At 44.0% G+C, this 16870-nt stretch overlaps 1 long non-coding RNA gene across 1 annotated transcript; it reads right to left on the reverse strand.

Moving 5' to 3' along the window:
• Positions 1-4627: 4627 nt before the first annotated feature.
• On the reverse strand, positions 4628-16575 carry LOC123462952. Its single transcript, XR_006638585.1, has 3 exons — positions 16364-16575; positions 8070-8227; positions 4628-7047 (listed from the first exon to the last, which is right to left on the reverse strand). It is a non-coding gene; the product is annotated as an uncharacterized LOC123462952 (long non-coding RNA).
• Between the last annotated feature and the right edge of the window lie 295 nt (positions 16576-16870).

Here is a 16870-nt window from a genome sequence, read left to right on the forward strand (position 1 = left end):
TATTTCATTGGTGAACACTAAAGTTTATTTTGTTGTTTATATGCTATAGATTGGTAATGTTCTGTCTATTATTAATAGTACCGCAGTTGGCATTATCATCTATGTTCTTATAACATGAAGTATTGTCTCTGAAATATCTGGATAATAGGGTAGGTGCAGTTTAACTTTTACAACTTCCGAAGTATGTGAATTCCAGTTTTCCCCCTTCCTCATAAATATTGGAAATAAATAGAATTGAAAAATTCAAAGTTCTCTGAGGACCAGAGTGATGCCACAAGTAGAAAATTCCTACCGCAAAACTTTGTTTCATGTACATCAGGTTTATTAACAGTTGATAAACCATTGTAAAATTATTGCTGGGCGTGGTGGCACACCACTAACCCTAGGACTTGGGAGGCAGAGGATAGCCATGATTTCAATGTCACCCTGAGACTACATAATGAATTCCAGGTCAGTCTTGGCTAGAATGAGACTCTACATCAAAAAATATTTTATTGTGTGAAGCCATGTACAAAATAACTTTCTGTCTGTGTGTATAGGTGTATGTGGTGATTTGAATCAGATGTTCCCCATAAACTATGTTCTTTGACTGCTTGGCCCCAGCTGGTGGAAATTTGGCAGGCGGAGACTTGCTAGAGTATGGGTATTCCTGGGGATAGGCTTGAGGAATTATAGCCAGCACCCCTTTGGTAGACCACAGCTCACTCTCTTGCTGCTGTTTTCCACCTGCTGTGGCTGAGGTGATGTTCAGCCTCTGCTCATGCCATGCTTTCTCCTGCTTTCATGAAGCTTCCCCTGGAGACTGTAAGTCAAAATGCAAACATTCCTCTTATCAGCTGCTTTTGGTCTCGTCCTGTCCTAGCAATGCAAAGCTAACTACAATAGTGTATATGAAAGTAAATGTAATTTGTGTTTGGATTTGGGTACCATCCACAGCACATTTCATTATATATGTAGTATTTCAGAATCTTAACAGTACAAAATCCAACTCACTTCTGGACTTCTGGTTCTGAACATTTTGGATAAAGGATATTCAACCCATGCATGCTTTCTTTTATTTCCTTTGCTTTTTCTTCTTCTTATCCGCGTGTGTGTGTGCGTGTGTGTAGGCCAGAAGCTGATGCTGGGTGTGATCCTCAATTATTTTCAACCTTAATTTTTGAGATAGAGTCTCTCACTGCACCTGGAGCTCACCAATTTGGCTAGACTGGTTAGTCAATGAATACAGGGAATCCCTGTCTCTTGCTTCCCTATTATTGAGATAAGTGGCCTACAGTAAGTACCACACCCCACACTTTGGAAAGTGCTGAAGATTCAAACTCAGGTCCATGAGTTTGCATGGCAAGCACTTTATTTCAGAGCCATCTCCCCAGTCCCTTTTTATTTATTTTAAAGAATTAGCTGACAAAGTAACAGGTTTCCTTATGACATTTTATGCATACTTCACTTTGATTGATACCCCCATTGCTCCCCCATCTTTCCTTCTGCGCCTTTCACCCCAGTATCTCCCTTCCACTTGAGTACCTCATGTGTTCTGTTGCCTTCCTCACTTCTCCCTTAAAGCCTTGTTTTCCCCATCTCACTTGGCCCTATTCCAGTTTCCTGGTCTTTACCCACATTTACTCCCACCCAGACACACATATTTAACAGTTAGATGTTAGAATTGGCATGTGAGCGAATATACAGCACTTGCCTTTCTTACATGTTTTCTTTATAAAGCTTGGTGTTATATATAGTGATAAAGATTATCTCCTTGACTGAACCCCAGCTAGCCTCCTCTGCAGCACTAGACCTCAACTATGGACCACAAAGACTTGAACACTATCTACTTGTAAAAGCCCAAGGCCATGTACCCAGCATGATCTGACCCCTTGGAGTACTTGCCTGGTAAAATATAGGCTGCTGAGATAACACTCTGCTTGATGCCACTGTACATGAGGACAGGGCTCTGTTTTAGTTTCAGTCATGTGGGAAGATATACACCTAGCTTTGGTTACAGCTGGCCTAATCACAGTCACTCTGACTGACTCCTTGCCACTTCTCATCTTTGTGATTCTACTGAGGTCCCTCATCCCGCTTTTCTCTATCCTGTCCAGGAAAAGTTCTCCCACCTTTGCATATACTGAAAGTGCACACAGTTCTAGCTGGGTGTTTTCCTGACTTACGACAACCCGGGTGCTTCCGCACCGTGGAAGTCCTAACTGATGATGGCAACCTGACTCTGCATGGGAACTAGTTTGGCTGTCTTCTTGGCGTCTTGATGGCTGTGCTTGAGCAGGTGCCCAGGGCTGCGGGACATCTTTTCACATGGGTGCATTGGCCACTGAATTGCATATACGAAGTACCTGTTCAGCTTCATGTCAGGTTTCTGGTTTGAGGTTGGGTTGTCTTAAATGTTTTAATAACTGTTTCCCTCTTAAAATGTCATGTGAAGAACTCGTCCACAGAGTATTAGATGCAATAGGTTAGACATAGATTGTTCCAGAATGAAAGAATAGAATGAAAACAGAAGGCACAGACTAAAAATGTTGGTCCTCAGAGGATGTAGAAAGGGCAGGATTAAGCAAGGGGGCCCATCTTGTTCTCCAGAGGAAATCTAGTTCTTGGGAACATGCTGAGGGTAAAAATAAGATGTACATAGAGACTAGAGGTGTGGCTCGGTGACAGGACACTTACCCTGCATATGCAAAGTCCTAGATTCTACTCTCAGCACCAGAAAAAAAAAAGTTAGTGACTTATAATGAATGATGAAAATTTATGGTCACTGGAAACTGTAATAGCAATGTACATCAACGTATAGCAAATAAAACTGAAAATTTGGAATAAGTGAAGCCATTGCTGGAGTATTCTCTTTCTGTGCTCCAGCATGGCTCATTTGAGCAGATGACATCAAACGGTCATTTTTTTAGCCAGTGCTTACAGTGATCCTCATCATTCTCTGTAATGGCCTCTTGGTATCTCAATTGTGAATGGCCTTCCTGTGAGTTTACTGTCATCGGCCCCAGGAAGCCCATTCCCACACACACCCAACGTAATCTGTTTCATCAAATTTGGAGCTGACAGCACTGCTGAGGTCCATAAAGGCTTGTCCCATTGGGTGGGGACCTTCCTGCCTAAGGGACCTTGCCTTTCCTGAAGGAAAAGTGAGGTGTCCCAAGGGGAAGGAAGAGGTGCTCAGAGCTAAGGAAGTTGCCCATTCCTAGGGACATTTTGGGGGAGGGCTGAGGAGTAGTCTAGAAGGCTTCATATGGGGACAGTTTCCACCACCACATCATTGTGACCACTATCATCCCAAGACAGCACTAGGTTGCAATTTGGCCTACCCACAGCCACATGTAGAACACTGGATCAGTGCTGTGGGGAACTTGTCTTTGGAGCTGCCAGAGTGCCCCCCAAGGCCATCTGCTCCAGCTCCACACACTGCCGAGGGTGGGGGTGTGGAGGGTATAGAGACAAGAGATGTGGGTTAAGGAAGGTGTGTCACCTTTGCCCATCCTTAGACCATTGTGAAACAGCCCATCTTATTAGGAGGTGAGAGCTGGTGTGCTGGGTCCCAAGCCAGCTGGAAGAAAGCACAACAACAGGGCAGAGCATGGATTCTGGGATAAGATGGCTGCATTCCGTGGCCGAGTGACCTCAGGCAAGATCTTTGACCTTTCTCTCTCTCTCTACAAATCAGCTTTCGTTCGTGGTATGCTCCTACTCCAGATCACTGCAGTGTGAAGCTCAGCCACAGAGGTGTCTGTTACGAGTTCAGTAAGGCACTTCTGTGAAGGCAGCAGAGCAGAGGGTAAGGGTTTCTCAGTGGCATGTGGAATTGGGCACTAGCTTTGTGCTGGTAAAGACAGTGGACTGGCAATTCTTGCTAAAATCGATGCTCTCGTGTGAAGTAGATTTTTACAATATCTAGTCACTGAATTCATTAGGCCATCCATTTGGCCTGGTTGGTCTAATAAATTTCCCTAAACATTGTTTGACCTGTACTCATAGATTTTATTTTACCTTGCTTTTCTTTCTACTCCAAGGAGTATGTAAAGAAAATGTTCAGGGCCTTCTATCCCTACCAGGGTTAATTCAATACTCACTTAGTTCACTCTCCTCATTGTTTAGCCCACAGAGCTTTACTGAATACTCCCAAGAACCAGATGTAGTGCTTCTCACTATGGGCTTAGGACACCCAGGCTTTTGAAGGCAGGGACATCTAGTGAGGAGATTGTCACCCAGCCGGGCATCACATTAGGACTGGAATATGCTGAGGAGTATGACCCCTGTAACAGTATTAGTGAAAAACAAGATGCCTTTGGTGTGAACCAAGGCAATTGCTGAGCCAACTGTTAAATGACCACAATATTCTATTAGAAAGTACTTAAACTGAGTGGAAGGATTTGTACAGAGCAGTAGAGAACACTACCGAGACACACACAACATTATATACTGGGGGGGGGGCATTCAACATACTCGTCTTTATCTGTTTGTGCTAGTATAAGAACGCCATGTCACGGGTAATCGATACACAGAACTTTATGACCACATAGTTCTGGAGGCGGAGACATGAAGGTCAAGGTGCCAACAGGCTTGGTGGTTCTGATTCTTTGGCGGAGACTTGACGCTGCGCTCTGTGGAGAGAGAAACGTTGCATCTTCACAGGGCAGGAGGCCCACGGGCAAAGAGCAAAGGGAGCCGAATTTGCTCTTCTACCACGGCCGTTCCACCCTCACAGGGTGGGGGGTGGGTGAGCCTGGCTGAGCTAGTCAGCTCTTTTAGGTTCTGCCTCTTAGCACCCGATGAAGAGAATTATTGTAACATGACTTTTGGAGGTAACAAACATTGAAATTGTAACAATGCATAATATAATAAAATACCAGGTTTTATTCTATATATTGTTCAGAAACTTAATTTTCACACAGATACAGGCCCAAGCAGAGGCATAGGTTCCAGTAAAGGTGTGGGCTTAGGTAAGAGCACAGCAAAGGTGTGGAAGGGAGTATTAATTTTTCCTGATTGTGGGAGATGGTTAGAGTTATGTTTGTTTTTAGTGGGGAATTTAGCTCAGTCAAATGTTCACATTTTCACAGAAATAATGTATGCATGTATTATTTGTATAACTAAAAATAAATTTTGCTTAGGCATTTCCATTTTAGGAAAACAAAAGAAAACAGAATTAAAAAGACAGACTATTTCAAGAAGTCCATGTCACATGCAGAGGGAGAAAATTGCACATATTTTAAAATGAATTTTTGGTTAGCCTACAGTGTAATAACTTTCCTTATGACATTTTCAGACATGTAAGTATAATGATAAATACATTTTGAAGACTTTATGCGATCTCTTGGTTGTATAATTTTTCAGTAAGTCATTCATTTATACATTCAGGTTCATCAGACTCATTCATTTTTGCAAAGTATTGCAAGTCAATTTAAAACGTCAACACACATAGAAGCTTATAGTTCACTATCAGAACAAAGCTATACCAAAACATGTCTATGTTTTACATACATATGTATGTTTATACACATGCATGCATACATATACACATGCATACATACATACATGCATCAGGTATTGAGTCAGTCCTGTATCTGAGGTCCCTAGTGGTTAAATGACAGCCTTAAAGATTTTATCACAAGGCACTCAGACCATGTGGCGTGCTTTCCCCAGAATGTAAATCTTGTTTATATTCTAAAAGAAAATAGTATTGTCTTTCCCTCCACACAAATCTGGACATTCACAAAAATTCTCTGCATATTAAAGTCATAGCAAATTGTTTCTCACTGTCAGTCAGATTTAGGTTGTTGGATAACATAATTGCAAACAGCTTTCTTTCTTACAAAAGTATCAAGGGGTCATCTCAAAGTCAATGGACCATATATGGATTCCTTCTTCATGTGGGGCCATCTTGAACATGCAGTGAGAGATATTTGATATTCTTTGCAGTCCACTCTCCAAAGCCAGTATTGCCATCAGTCACCCTTAAAACCCAGTCACTTCTAGAATTCTCCAGGCCACTTCCTGGAGAAGACTGCTGCTTCCACTAGAAACCACTGAGAGGGTCATGCACTTATATCAGCTTGGTGTCTCAGATGGAGGTCCTCCCAAAGCTGACTGGGCAAAGGGGGCATGTACAGGAGTTTATGTAGGGGTGTAATTCAGGAAGTGAGGAAAGGAGAAAATTTCTTTTGAAGGCTACCACTTTGGTAGACATCTGCTTCCATCAGAACCTCCCAAGATAGATGCAGAAAAGTCCTTAGAGACAAGAGGCAGCGGCACTTAGCCTAACTCTTGGCCTCCAGGGCATGATGTTTTTTACACTTCTTGGTCCACTTGGATACACCTGAGCTACCAAGACTTTCTCAGCTTGAAGTGAGTCCAGGCCTACACAGAACTCTGCACTCTTGCAGCTGGAAGTACAGAGGGTGTGGACCAGGGACAAAGCCATCTATTGGGCTTATTGAGTGAGGTTCTCCCTGGAGGGAGGCACGCTGATTATCTATGAAACCTCAGGGGTTACAAACCCACAGGGTAAAAGATCTGAAGCATCTTTGGAGAGGCCACTCAGTTGTGCAGATTCAAAGACTGGGGACAGAGTCTCCATGTAGTTGGGGCTGCAAATGCTGGGCAACATCCTGCCACAGCTTTGAAGGCAGAAGTGGTTCAGTAGTAAATTGGCTCTCTGCTCTGGCCAGCAACATCATTTCCTGTGCCCTGTTCTTGAAGAGAAATTCACTCCCCAAGCCCCCACCCTGGGGGAATGTGCACACTTGAACCAAATGGTCATTTCTGACCTTCTACTCATGGGAGTCTGGCTGAATTTGGCTGCAGATGTTAAGGTGTGGCATCTTTTCTCTGAGATAAATTGGACTCTGAGATGCAGAATCTAGCCCATTCATGTGGGCAGTGGGAAGAGTTCATTTAACAGCCTTACTTGCTATTCCTCAGAGGAAGATTCTGGGCTTCTTCCCTGAAGCGTTCACAGGGCTGTGAGTGCTGGCATCTCCTGGGGGAGGGAGAGATGATGTCTCACAAAGATTCACTCCCTTTTAGCATGCCCTGAGAAAGCAAAGATAAACTTGCCACAGTGAGGTGAACCAGGCTTTGTGAATGGGCAATTTTCCACTTTCTCTGGCTCAGTATGATAGCACAACCACACACACACACAAATGCAAAGACACACAACCACCACCACCACAAACATATACAACCACAAACACACACAAACACACAACAACCATAAAGACACAACAACAACCACCATAGACACACAACCACAAACACACACAACAACTACAAAGACACACAACCACCACCACCACAAACATATGCACTCATAAACAGACACAAAACAACCACAAACACATGACAACAACAAAACACAACATACTTTCCCGGTTGTTTTTGGTTTTCTTCATTATTTCTGGAGCCAAGAATTTTGGGTCCCACACAATGAATGCTTAGTATTTCTGAAGGAAATCACACAATGGAGTGGTTTGTCCCAAGCTACTCAGAGAGTCGCAGCACAATGATAGTGTCTATCACCATGACTATTTGTACATTACATTGTGCCCCCAAAGCAAGAGTGCTGGTGCTATGACTTCCTCTGTGTGTGTGTGAGGGCAGTATCAGTTCAGCCTTAGAAGAAAAGGAAAGTCTGTCATATGTGTCAAATGAATCTAGAGGGTTCAGGAATGAATCTAGAGGACATGATGCTAAAGGAAACAAGCCAGGCACAGAAAGAAAAGATTGCAGGATCCCACTGAAAAAGTCAAACTTACAGAGGTGGAGGGCAGCAGGTGGTTCCAAGAGGCCAGGGAGGAGGACAGGGAGGTGTGGATCGATAGAAGCAAAATGTCAATTGACAACAATTTTTGAGATCTATCCTAACAGCAGTGTGACCATAATTAATCATAATGTACTTGTATTAGTTAACTTTCACATTGCCTTGACAAATATACCCGAGAAAAGCAACCAAAAGGAGGAATTATTTATTTCTGCTAATGGTTTCAGAAGTCAACCCATGGTGTCCTGGCCAGAACAACACGGGGGCGGGAGCAAGAGGTCCAGGAGTTTCTTACCTCAGGTGGACAAGAAGTTGAGAAGAGGACACAGGAAGGATCCAAGGCAATATATGACCTCCAAGGACCTGTTCTCAAGGACCCGTTTCTTTCCTAAAGTTCCCACAATCTCCCAAGGTAGTGCCACCAACAGCAGACCAACCACTCCACACAGGAACCTGCAGAGGACATGCCACATTGAAACCATTGACTTTTTATATTATGTTAGTAAACATATAAATAAATAAATAAAATTATATATTAAATTACATTACAACATTTATATTGTATATTAAAGACAGAGTGAGTTTCCAATGAAGTGGGGTTTGTGGGGAAGGGAGGTACAGGGTCATTTACATGCCCAGTAGAGCTCTGTTTGTTACCTTCAGAGAACCACACCTTCACAGGATTTCCTTACCTTAGCCTGTGGTCCAGGCTCGTTTTTACATTCTATTAATGCCCCCCCCCCATTTTGCATATTTCACCACAGTAAGTTCCTATTTTCTCCTGAAGCTAACTTCCCAACATTGCCAAATAAGCCTGCTGAAGATATGCTCACAGTTCTCAGATGGCAGGAGTGCCATCTTATGTGAGAATTAGCAGCTATTGCCCAGCATGCCAAGAACTCCTCAGTGGCAGTTCATCACCTCTCCTCCCTGGAAAGGCATTTGCAGTTCTGGACACACACATGAATGTGATAAGGATGACTTACTCTGCTCTCCCTCTATTTTAAGCAAGAATTTATTCTCTGGCTGGCTGCCATGGCTTAGTTGATCTATACATTATTCTGAATGTCACAGAGAACAGATGAAACTTTTATGAACATGTTTATAGAATATGAATGCTGAAAGCTCCACCTATGGTTCACAGGTGCCAAACATGACCTTGAATTCTGGCCAGTGGTGAGGTACTGATTGAAATGGTATGATAGTCAGCTTTCTGTTACTGTGAGAAAATATCTGAAATAATTAACTTAAAGGAGAAGGGATTGTTTGGGCTCACAGTTTTGGATGATTCAGCACATAGTTGGTTGGCCCTGTTTCTCTGGGCTGGTATTAAAGCAGTATATGTATGGCATAAGCCCATAACAAAGGTAGTGGGCCGCATGATAGAAGAGAGAAAGGGGGGCTGGAGAGATGGCTTAGCGGTTAAGCGCTTGCCTGTGAAGCCTAAGGACCCCGGCTCGAGGCTCGGTTCCCCAGGTCCCACGTTAGCCAGATGCACAAGGGGGCGCACGCGTCTGGAGTTCGTTTGCAGAGGCTGGAAGCCCTGGCGCGCCCATTCTCTCTCTCTCCCTCTATCTGTCTTTCTCTCTGTGTCTGTCACTCTCAAATAAATAAATAAATAAAAATTTAAAAAAAAAGAAGAGAGAAAGGGGTGGGGCTTGTTTCCATTTTATTTATTATTTTATTTTAATATATGAACATACTATAATTTGATCATATCTCCATCCTATTACTCCCCCATCTTATTCCACTGAGAACCCTCCTCTTTCCCAGTCATCCTTATTCTTTTTTATTAATTAGTTTTGTATTCAGCAAATACAGTCAGTTTGGTACCATTATTAGGCTCATCCGTGACCTACCCCCTCCCCATGGCCCCTCCTTGTTGAGGTATATGGGTCATGCATTCTGGAGTTAGCCCACAGTTATGGGTATGATAAATGTCTCTGCATATCATGACCCAACGTGGCTCTGACATTCTTTCTGCCCCCTCTTCTGCAAAATTTCCCTGATCCATGTCAGGTTCACTTTTGGAGGGGTGGGGCTTTTTAAGGGCATTCCCACTAATACACCCCATGTCTCAGCAAACCTACAGCACCTGCAATCAGCCTTGAGACTTGGATTTGTTTGCTGTTTGTTTTTGTTTTTGTTTTTTTTTTTTTTTTTTTTTCCTCGAGGTAGAGTCTCTCTGTAGCTCAGGCTAACCTGGAATTCACTATGTAGTTTTAGGGTGACCTCAAAGCCAAGGTGATCCTCTTACCTCTGCATCTCTAGTGCTGGGATTAAAGGGACGTGCCACCACACCTGGATTCTCCCCTACCCATCATCAATTCTGTACTGCCTCTTATCAGGCAATGCTTAGGTAGTAGGAATACTACCTCAGGGCTAGAGAGGTGGCTTGGCTGTTAAGGTACTTGCCTGAAATATAATTTGATTCTTGTTCAATAGTTTCTTTTTGTTTTCAGGTGGAACACATTCTAGAAAATGTTAGTGGCTTTTGTATAATAAAGTTAAGAACCTGTTCCATAATTTTATTTTTTTCTAAAATTTCCTGAATTTTAAAGATGTTAGGAGAAATGTTAGTGACAATGACAATACATCACCTTGGTTTCATGCTCTGACATATTATTTTTAGTTCAACAATGAGGGAAATAAGGACAAAGATATGATTACAGCTGGTCACTTGTCCAGGAAGGGTGGGGCTCACTCTTAGATTCTCTGACTTTTAGGCAGATGTACTTTCTCTCACTGAATCAATATTTCTCACTGAATCAATAGCTGCACCTACCTCTCCTGGATGGGTCCTAGATCTCACCGATTTTCATCTACTCATTAAAATATCTGGCTTGGGAGCCAAGCATGGTTGTGCACACCTTTAATCCAGCACTGGGGAGGTTAAGGGAGGGTCTGTGAGTTCAAAGCCAGCCTGGGTCTACAGAGTGAGTTCCAAGTCAACCTGGGTTAGAGTGAAATTCTACCTTGAGAAACAAACACATCCCCCCCCACTCCACATACACACCACACACACACACACACACAACTTGGGCTGGGGATATGGCTCTTGCTTGCAAAGTCTGCCATCCCAGGTTCAATTTTCCAGTGCCCATGTAAAGCCAGATGCACGAAGTGGCACATGTATCTGGAGTCTGTTTGCAGGGAAATGGCAAGAGGCCCTAGCATGCCCTATCTCTCTCTCACATACAAAAATTTGTTAAAAAGTGAAATCAAACATATGACTTATTTGTATAGGAAAACCTGGTTCCTTGTGTACCCTTCCTGCACCCAGCTCCTGGCCCTATCCATCTCCTTGAGGAGAACTGATTTCTTCATTGAAGCATTCTTCCTTTGATTGACTGTTCTAGTTTAGTTCTTTCTTCATATGTTTTTTCTAGGCAAGGTCTTGCTCTAGGCTAGGCTGGCTTGCAATTCACTATGTAGTCTCAGGTTGGCCTTGAACTCACAGTGGCCTTCATCTACATTCTTTGACATCTTTAGTGGTGAACAATGCAAATCTCAAAGCCAACTACACAGATGACAAAGGACTTAGAGTGTGATAACTTTCAGTCATGTCTACAGATTCTTCCTCATTTTCCCCTTTAAAAGGTAGAATTTGCTGCCTCTCACTCAGTGTAGGCTGGACCCTGTGGCTCACCCAAGTGTAATGTCATAAGGCACATGTGAAGGTGTTACTTTTAAATAGGTCAGAAAAACATATTGTGTGTTCTGTTCTGCTCCTTCCCACTCTTGGATCATTCCTGCGATGGGAAGCCAGCTGCCTTACTGGAACACTCTGCAGCATCTCTGAGGAGCAGCCCATGGGACCCCTGAGGTAAGTTCTCTACCCAAACTACAGTGAAGAGTGGAGGCCTCTGGCCAACAGCCATGTGAATGAGTCACCTTGAAGCAGCTTCTTAGTACTAGTCCAGTCTGCAAATGGCAGTTGTTCCAGCCAGAGTCCTTACTGAATATTCCTCCTCTTCATTTATTTTATTTTATATGTTTAAATTTGTTTTCTTAATTTTTAATTTTTCTGTTTATTTTTATTTACTTATTTGAGAGCGACAGACAGACAGACAGAAAGAAAGAGGCAGAAAGAGAGAGAGAGAGAGAGAATGGGTGCACCAGGGCTTCCAGCCACTGCAAATGAACTCCAGACACATGGAACCTTGTGCATCTGGCTTATGTGGGTACTGGGGAATCTAGCCTCAAACTGGAATCCTTAGGCAAGTACTTAACCGCTAAGCCATCTCTCCAGCCTTTATTTTATGTTTTTAAAATATTTTATCTTACTTATTTGTTAGAGAGAAAGAGGCAAATATAGAGAAGGGGTGTTCCAGGACCTCCAGCCACTGCAAACAAACTCTAGACACATGCGTCACCTGGATTATGTGGGTACTGAGAAATTGAACCTGGATCCTTGGGCTTGCTAAGTCATCTCTCCAACCCTTCCTGACTCTTCTTGAGAGAATTTGAACCAGAATAACCTGCTAACCCATGATTAAATTTCTGACCCTTAGAAATTGTGTGTGGTAATAAATGTTTGTTGGTTTATTCTGCTAGATTTAAAAGTATTTTGTTATCCCAAATTAGACAACTAATACAGAGTTCAAGATGCAGGTACTGCAACCTGGCCACTCTGATTTGAATAGCTGGCTGTGGTCTGGTTTTAGAAATGCTTGCTCATTTTTTTCTCCCTTCTGTAATACATTCAGAGATGAATATATGGAATGAACACGCCCTATAATACGAATATCTGAAACCAAAAAATGCTGTAAAATTTGAAGTATTTTTAGCCCTGAAATGATGTCACAAGTCAAAAATTCTACACCTAATCAATTTCACTAAGTATATGGTAGACAATTACCTTCGGTCCATGTGTTTAAAATACATGAGACATACATGAGTCTCATGCATAGTTATGAATCTCATCCTCAAAATAATTCATTACATATGTATGAATATTCTACATTCTGGAAAATCCCGAATCCAAGAGCCTTCTGATCTCAAGCCTGTGGGACAGAGGGCACTCAGAGGGCATTGCACTCTTCCACAACCCAGTTCAGCCTGCCAGGTCTCTGCTCTGGCAGTCCCCACCTGATGGATCACCATGTCGGAAGCCAGCGAATGGCAGTGGCATCACCTGTGCTGTGCACATCTGGTAGAGCCATGCCTATCCTAGCTGTTGGTGACATTGCGGACTTGGTGACAACTCCACCAACCAGACCCCATGTCAGCGAGGTTTGCCTGGATCATAGGGTTCCTTTTGTCCCTGTCACTTCAGGTTGTGCTACTCAAGCCTTGTCCTTTCGGTGTAGTCTTTTTGCTCGGGTGCAGCCGCTTTTTCCCAGAACTCAGAAATGTGTCTTGGAGAACAGTTTGGTGAAGAGTAGACAGGGACAACTTGAGGCAAGTTTTTTTTTTTTTTTCCCCCTATGACGTCCTTCCCCAGTGCATCTAGGGATCTCCTGTAAATAGCCCCTGGAGGTCCCACTGTACTTATAAACTCTGGAATCCCAGAGCAAACATTTTGGCTCAGTCTGCACTCTTGTGACATAAACATAGAAATCAGCCGGAATGAAAGATTTGCTTTGACTGTACTTGATGAGCTATGAATCACTGCTCCGTGTGTTAGCTACCTTCCTCCACTTTGTGATAAAATACCCTAGCAAAGAAGCTTAAGAAAGGACAGGATTCAATCTGGTTTACAGTTTTGAGGGATACATTCCATCATGACGAGGAAGGCCTGGTAGCAGGGGCAGGCGGCTGGCTGGTCACAAGGCATCCATGGACAGGAACTGGAGGAAGAAAAGAAATGAAGCTCGGCTCATGAAGTCTCAAGCTCCGCTCCTAGTGACACACTTCCTACAGCAAGGCTCTACCTCCTAGAGGGTCCACACCTTCCCAAACAGCACCACCAGCTAAGACACAAGTGTACATGTAGCCCAGCTGGTGGCAGGAGTTTTGCATTCAAGCCACAACACCTTGTAAGGATTTTGAACCTGCTGCTGAGGGGCTTAAACAGGAAAAACATCCACCATGTGGGTCCCCAAGCAGGATGCACATTTAACACGTGTTAAGCAGCCCAGCCTGGAGGTATAGACATGCAATCCCAATCAGGAGGCTGAGGCAGTGGGATTGAGTTAAGGGAGACTGGGCTCCCAACTGGGATGCTGAGATGAGGGGAGGTGGGAGAGGCAGGCAGACAGACAGGCATAACCTTGAGACATGAATTCAAAACTCACCTGGAGCCAGGCAAGGTGGTGCATGACCTTAATCCCAGTACTCGGGAGGTAGAGATAGGTGGGTCACCATGAATTGGGGACCAGCCTGAGACTACATAGTGAATTCCAGGTCAGCCTGGGCTAGAGCAAGACTCTACCTCAAAAAACAACCAAACAAAAAAGAAAAGAAAAAGAACCTCAAACGGGGTTGTTTCACTAAAAATCTTCCCAGCACCCATTCCAGAGGTGGAATGCCATTATGTCCCTCTGAACTCCATGTCAACCCTACTTGTTTCTTATCTTCAGACCTCTCTGTCTCTTGACAGTGTGTCAAGCACTGCTCTAACTTTGGAACTGCTCACACAAAATGTGTGAGTGATAAATAATTTTATCTCAGCCCTGGTCAGCCTTTGAGTTTTTGATGTCTCTGAGGAATGATAAAAGTAAAATTTAAAAAGCAGACAAACTTGTTTATGGAGAAAGTTCGAAAGACGAGACTGGGTTTAGATAGTGTTTCATGGGCCTATTCCAGGAACCCAAAAAGTTTCCCTCCTTTGTTTGTCTTGGTTGTGTGTCTCAAAGATGAGGGATTTAAAAAATTCCCCACTACTGTCAGAGACACTAAATCCAAAAAAAAAAAAAAAAATACCATTGTATGCTGAGAGTGTTGTTTTGGTCTCAAAATTTTTGGTGGCTTCTTTAGGAAATGGACAAGAAGGCTGAAATGCAAGTAAGAAAGCAAGTCTTGAACTTCAGTAGTTGTGGCTTTGGTTGTAGACTGTCTCTCATGTTTTCAGTTACTTTCAGCAAAGCTTAGATGGAACATACCACATCCTTCCCCAGCATGAAGAAGGCATAGTCTTTGAACATACCAAGGCCCTCTGGGAATCTCTGCTCCTCTGGCTCCTTGACCTCTCTGAGCCCTTGCTTGCTGGTTCCTTTACCCCTGCAGACCTAAACACCACAACCCTGTACCTTCTTGCCTGGAGTCCACACTGCAGATCACAGAATCTTGTCTAGTTTGAACGCTACACCGAGTATGCCCATGCCATAGATCCTCACTCCTACACTGCCCTCAAAGGACCCACAAAAGCACCCCTCCCATGCAATTGAGAGCTTCTAGAGTTTTTCCTGCTTTCTTTGAGCCAAGCTAATTATTCCAGTTATCAAATTGGCTACATTTTGTGAATTTTGTAGCCTAAGAGGCTTAGCTGTACTGGAGAGATAGCTTAGCAGTTAAGACACTTCTCTACAAAGCCTAAGGACTAAGATTCAACTCTCCAGATCCCTCGTGAGTCAGATGCAAAAAAGGGAGGCAAGCACAAGGTAGCACATACTCACTAGGTGGTGCAAGCATCTGGAATTTGATTTCAATGGCCAAGGCCCTGGTGCACCAATTCTCTCAAAAGAGGCTTAGTTGCTCTTTTCACCTGTGCTATGACCACGTGATTAGAGGACTGTACCCCTAACCAGCCACATCTGCTATTGTATTATATCACCTGAAATGGTCATCCCTTTTCAAGGCCCTATCATATAAGGTTGATTCATAGCCTGTCACCCAGGCCCAGCTCATTGAGAACTCCCAAGGTCTTGTTCCATCCACCATCTCTATATGCAGATGGGCTGAGGAATACAAAATGCATCATGGGATATGGGGCAGGCTTCCTAGTGTCTTCCTGGAAGACGTTAACCCAATCCATAGGAGCAGGGGCGTTCATGTCTTCCAAGGGAGGACCTGGCTACTGAGAGAAAGAAGGAGAAGGGCACCCTTCACTTACCTGTCCTCAAAGGCTCACCTGAGTCGCTCTGCCCCCTCGTGCAGAAACTATTGTTTGTGACCAAGCAGGGAGGCATTCTTTACCTGCCTGTGGGCTTTTGCCTGGGGTTCACATCCTTTCTTTCTCAGAACTCCCCCTTATGCTCTGGGGTTACAGCTCCCTCAAGGCCTGGTTCACAAACATAGCTCAGGTTTCTAAGCAAGCAGAGGCCAAGGCAGACACCGATATGGAGCTAATCTGGACATACCCACATACAAGCAGCCTAGTCCAGAGCTGTGGGGATTGATTAGCCCTGTCTTTATTCTGCTTCTCACACCACTGACCACTAAACAACCTTCTGTCATTAGCAACCCAGAAATCCTTGCTCCTCGTTAGCAGACTTTTACTTTCCACCATCCCTTTGGCATATCAACTTGGGATTATTGTCAGGTGCAGAACATAGTATGGTGGCTGATGGTTCTATCTGCTCAGCCTCCCGGCCATCTGCTGTCACATGCACAAGGGTTTCAGAAACAGAACCCCAGAGACTCCATCTCTATTTAGCCTTGCAGTGTTTCCACCCCTATGCTGGAAGACGGGCTTCGTATACTCACCAAACGAAGGTCTTCAGTTCCTTCTCTGGCCATTGTGTCCTAAACGCCTCTCTCATGCGCCCGAGGCAGCCGCTGCTCCCAGTTCCCAGGCAGCACCAGAGCTCTAGCAGCAGCATCTCATCACACACGCTCCCACACCATATGTAGGGTGCAAAGGCTCTTGCTCCAGGTAGGTGCTAAGGTGAACACTGAGACAAGTGAATCAGTGTGAGTTCCCTCACTCCAGATAGGTGCTAAGGTGAACATTGAGACTGGTAAATCAGTGTGAGTTCCCTGGCTGCGGACCCCACAGCAAGGATTTGGATACAAAATGCCTTTGAAAGATGAGCCAGGAAACTAGGAAGTGACTGAGGAAGTGACACAGGAAAGGGCAGGCAGGCAGCATAGGGAACTTACCATCAAGCAGTCATCACTGAGGACATCGGGGGCCCTATAGATCATGTGTCTTCAGAAAAAAAAATCCCCCTAAGGATGAGAGATCAGGAGGATTTATCTCCCATGGCAGCC

The sequence above is a fragment of the Jaculus jaculus genome, chromosome 8 (genome assembly GCF_020740685.1).
Source record: "Jaculus jaculus isolate mJacJac1 chromosome 8, mJacJac1.mat.Y.cur, whole genome shotgun sequence".
In the NCBI taxonomy this organism is placed as follows: domain Eukaryota; kingdom Metazoa; phylum Chordata; class Mammalia; order Rodentia; family Dipodidae; genus Jaculus; species Jaculus jaculus.